This window comes from Schistocerca piceifrons, unplaced genomic scaffold (genome assembly GCF_021461385.2).
Source record: "Schistocerca piceifrons isolate TAMUIC-IGC-003096 unplaced genomic scaffold, iqSchPice1.1 HiC_scaffold_1839, whole genome shotgun sequence".
Taxonomy (NCBI): domain Eukaryota; kingdom Metazoa; phylum Arthropoda; class Insecta; order Orthoptera; family Acrididae; genus Schistocerca; species Schistocerca piceifrons.
The window spans coordinates 559,394-564,824 of record NW_025727722.1 but is presented as its reverse complement, the minus strand read 5'-3'; positions in this window follow the sequence as shown (position 1 = coordinate 564,824).

Below are 5,431 nucleotides of genomic sequence, written 5' to 3'. Positions count from 1 at the left end.
AAGTCCAAGGGATACAGCAAACCTGAAGTGAAGCATCGGAATCTATAACTAATGTCACAGGAATGGTTCAAATCATAGACAGTAAGAAGGGTCAGTCTTCTTGTACTTAAGTCGGCATTGTGCCTTTTCTATTTAATTCCGATGCAATTTCTGTGTTTCATCGTCAATAAGAAGGTCCAAGGGATACAGTAAACCTGGAGTGAAGCATCAGAATCTATAACTACTGTCACAGGAATGGTTCAAAGCATAGACAGTAAGAAGAGTCAGTCTTCTTGTACTTTTGTCGGCATTGTGCGTTTTGTATTTACTTCCGATGCAATTTCTGTGTTTCATCGTCAATAAGGAGGCCCAGGGTATACAGTAAACCTGGGGGGAAGCATCGGAATCTATAACTAGTGTCACAGGAATGGTTCTATACATAGTTTGTAAGAAGAGTCAGTCTTCTTGTACTTAAGTCGGTATTGTGCCTTTTGTATGTAATTCCGATGGAATTTCTGTGTTTCATCGTCAATAAGAAGGTCCAAGGGATACAGTAAACCGGGAGTGAAGCATCGGAATCAATAACTAGTGTCACAGGAATGGTTCAAAGCATAGTCAGTAAGAAGAGTCAGTCTTCATGTACTTAAGTCGGCATTGTGCCTTTTGTATTTAATTCCGATGCAATTTCTGTCTTTCATCGTCAATAAGAAGCTCCAAGGGATACAGTAAACCTGAAGGGAAGCATCGGAATCTATAACTAGTGTCACAGGAATGGTTCAAATCATTGTCAGTAAGAAGAGTCAGTCTTCTTGTACTTAAGCCGGTATTGTGCCTTTTGTATTTAATTCCGATACAATTTCTGTGTTTCACCGTCAATAAGATGGTCAGAGGGATACAGTAAAACTGAAGTTAAGCATCGGAATCTATAACTACTGTCACAGGAGTGGTTCATAACATAGTCAGTAAGAGGAGTCAGTCTTCTTGTATTTAAGTCGGCATTGTGCCTTTTCTATTTAATTCCGATGCAATTTCTGAGTATCATCGTCAATAAGAAGGTCCAAGGGATACAGTGAACCTGAAGTGAAGCATCGGTATCTATAAGTAGTGTCACAGGAATTGTTCAAAACATAGTCAGTAAGACGGGTCAGTCTTCTTGTACTTAAGTCGGCATTGTGCCTTTTGTATTTAATTCCGATGCAATTTCTGTGTTTTATCGTTAATAAGAAGGTCCAAGGGATACAGTAAACCTGAAGTGAAGCATCGGAATCTATAACTAGTGTCACAGGAATGGTTCAAAACATAGACAGTAGGAAGAGTCAGTCTTTTTGTACTTAAGTCGGCATTGTGCCTTTTGCATTTAATTCCGATGCAATTTCTGTCTTTCATCGTCAACAAGAAGCTCCAAGATGATACAGTAAACCTGAAGTGAAGCATCGGAATCTATAACTAGTGTCACAGGAATGGTTCAAACATAGACAGTAGGAAGAGTCAGTGTTCTTGTACTTAAGTCGGCATTGTGCCTTTTCTATTTATTTCCGATGCAATTTCTGTGCTTCAACGTCAATAAGAAAGTCCAAGGGATACAGTAAACCTGAAGTGAAGCATCGGAATCTATAACTAGTGTCACAGGAATGGTTCAAAACATAGACAGTGAGAAGGGTCAGTCTTCTTGTACTTAAGTCGGCAGTGTGGCTTTTCTATTTAATTCCGATGCAATTTCTGTGTTTCATCGTCAATAAGAAGGTCCAAGGGATACAGTAAACCTGAAGTGAAGCATCGGAATCTATAACTAGTGTCACAGGAATTGTTCAAAACATAGTCAGTAAGAAGGGTCAGTCTTCTTGTACTTAAGTCGGCATTGTGCCTTTTGTATTTAATTCCGATGCAATATCTGTGTTTCATCGGCAATAAGGAGGTACAAGGTATACACTAAACCTGGAGTGAAGCATCGAAATCTGTAACAAGTGTCACAGGAATGGTCTTAAAACATAGTCAGTAAGAAGATTCAGTCTTCTTGTACTTATGTCGGCATTGTGCCTTTTGTATTTAATTCCGATGCATTATCTGTGTTTCATCGTCATTAAGAAGGTCCAAGGGATACAGTAAACCGGGCGTGAAGCATCGGAATCAATAACTAGTGTCACAGGAATGGTTAAAACATAGTCAGTAAGAAGAGTCAGTCTTCTTGTACTTAAGTCGGCATTGTGCCTTTTGTATTTAATTCCGATGCAATTTCAGTCGTTCATCGTCAACAAGAAGCTCCAAGATGATACAGTAAACCTGAAGTGAACCATCAGAATCTATAACTAGTGTCACAGGAATGGTTTAAGCATATACAGTAGGAAGAGTCAGTGTTCTTGTACTTAAGTCGGCATTGTGCCTTTTCTATTTAATTCCGATGCAATTTCTGTGTTTCATCGTCAATAAGAAGGTCCAAGGGATACAGTAAACCTGGAGTGAAGCACCAGAATCAATAACTATTGTCACAGGAATGGTTCAAAGCATAGACAGTAAGAAGAGTCAGTCTTCTTGTACTTAAATCGGTATTGTTCCTTTTGTATGTAATTCCGATGGAATTTCTGTGTTTCATCGTCAATATGAAGGTCCAAGGGATACAGTAAACCGGGAGTGAAGCATCGGAATCAATAACTAGTGTCACAGGAATGGTTCAAAACATAGTCAGTAAGAAGAGTCAGCCTTCATGTACTTAAGTCGGCATTGTGCATTTTGTATTTAATTCCGATGCAATTTCTGTCTTTCATCGTCAACAAGAAGCTCCAAGATGATACAGTAAACCTGAAGTGAACCATCAGAATCTATAACTAGTGTCACAGGAATGGTTCAAAACATAGACAGTAAGAAGGGTCAGTCTTCTTGTACTTAAGTCGGCATTGTGAATTTTCTATTTAATTCCGATGCAATTTCTGTGTTTCATCGTCAATAAGAAGGTCCAAGGGATACAGTAAACCTGGAGTGAAGCATCAGAATCTATAACTACTGTCACAGGAATGGTTCAAAGCATAGACAGTAAGAAGAGTCAGTCTTCTTGTACTTACGTCGGCATTGTGTGTTTTGTATTTACTTCCGATGCAATTTCTGTGTTTCATCGTCAATAAGGAGGCCCAGGGTATACAGTAAACCTGGAGTGAAGCATCGGAATCTATAACTAGTGTCACAGGAATGGTTCAATACATAGTTTGTAAGAAGAGTCAGTCTTCTTGTACTTAAGTCGGTATTGTGCCTTTTGTATGTAATTCCGATGGAATTTCTGTGTTTCATCGTCAATAAGAAGGTCCAAGGGATACAGTAAACCGGGAGTGAAGCATCGGAATCAATAACTAGTGTCACAGGAATGGTTCAAAACATAGTCAGTATGAAGAGTCAGTCTTCATGTACTTAAGTCGGCATTGTGCCTTTTGTATTTAATTCCGATGCAATTTCTGTCTTTCATTGTCAATAAGAAGGTCCAAGGGATACAGTAAACCTGAAGGGAAGCATCGGAATCTATAACTAGTGTCACAGGAATGGTTCAAATCATTGTCAGTAAGAAGAGTCAGTCTTCTTGTACTTAAGCCGGTATTGTGCCCTTTGTATTTAATTCCGATACAATTTCTGTGTTTCACCGTCAATAAGATGGTCAGAGGGATACAGTAAAACTGAAGTTAAGCATCGGAATCTATAACTACTGTCACAGGAGTGGTTCATAACATAGTCAGTAAGAGGAGTCAGTCTTCTTGTATTTAAGTCGGCATTGTGCCTTTTCTATTTAATTCCGATGCAATTTCTGAGTATCATCGTCAATAAGAAGGTCCAAGGGATACAGTAAACCTGAAGTGAGCATCGGAATCTATAACTAGTGTCACAGGAATTGTTCAAAACATATTCAGTAAGACGGGTCAGTCTTCTTGTACTTAAGTCGGCATTGTGCCTTTTGTATTTAATTCCGATGCAATTTCTGTGTTTTATCGTTAATAAGAAGGTCCAAGGGATACAGTAAACCTGAAGTGAAGCATCGGAATCTATAACTAGTGTCACAGGAATGGTTCAAAACATGGACAGTAGGAAGAGTCAGTCTTTTTGTACTTAAGTCGACATTGTGCCTTTTGTATTTAATTCCGATGCAATTTCTGTCTTTCATCGTCAACAAGAAGCTCCAAGATGATACAGTAAACCTGAAGTGAAGCATCGGAATCTATAACTAGTGTCACAGGAATGGTTCAAACATAGACAGTAGGAAGAGTCAGTGTTCTTGTACTTAAGTCGGCATTGTGCCTTTTCTATTTATTTCCGATGCAATTTCTGTGCTTCAACGTCAATAAGAAAGTCCAAGGGATACAGTAAACCTGAAGTGAAGCATCGGAATCTATAACTAGTGTCACAGGAATTGTTCAAAGCATAGTCAGTAAGAAGGGTCAGTCTTCTTGTACTTAAGTCGGCATTGTGCCTTTTGTATTTACTTCCGATGCAATTTCTGTGATTTATCGTTAATAAGAAGGTCCAAAGGATACAGTAAACCTGAAGTGAAGCATCGGAATCTATTACTAGTGTCACAGGAATGGTTCAAATCATAGACAGTAAGAAGAGTCAGTCTTCTTGTACTTAAGTCGGCATTTTGCCTTTTGTATTTAATTCCGATGCAATTTCTGTGTTTCATCGTCAATAAGAAGGTCCAAGGGATACAGTAAACCTGGAGTGAAGCATCAGAATCTATAACTACTGTCACAGGAATGGTACAAAGCATAGACAGTAAGAAGAGTCAGTCTTCTTGTACTTACGTCGGCATTGTGTGTTTTGTATTTACTTCCGATGCAATTTCTGTGTTTCATCGTCAATAAGGAGGCCCAAGGTATACAGTAAACCTGGGGTGAAGCATCGGAATCTATAACTAGTGTCACAGGAATGGTTCAATACATAGTCAGTAAGAAGAGTCAAGCTTCATGTACTTAAGTCGGCATTGTGCCTTTTGTATTTAATTCCGATGCAATTTCTGTGTGTCATCGTCAATACGAAGGTCCAAGGGATACAGTAAACCTGAAGTGAAGTATCGGAATCTATAACTAGTGTCACAGGAATGGTTCAAATCATTGTCAGTAAGAAGAGTCAGTCTTCTTGTACTTAAGTCGGCATTGTGCCTTTTGTATTTAATTCCGATACAATATCTGTGTTTCATCGCCAATAAGATGGTCCAAGGGATACAGTAAAACTGAAGTAAAGCATCGGAATCTATAACTAGTGTCACAGGAACGGTTCAAAACATAGTCAGTAAGTAGAGTCAGTCTTCTTGTACTTATCGGCATTGTACCTTTTGTATTTAATTCCGATGCAATGTCTGTGTTTCATCGTCAATAAGAAGGTCCAAGGGATACAGTAAACCCGGAGTGAAGCATCGGAATCTATAACTAGTGTCACAGGAATGGATCAAAACATAGACAGTAGGAAGAGTCAGTCTTCT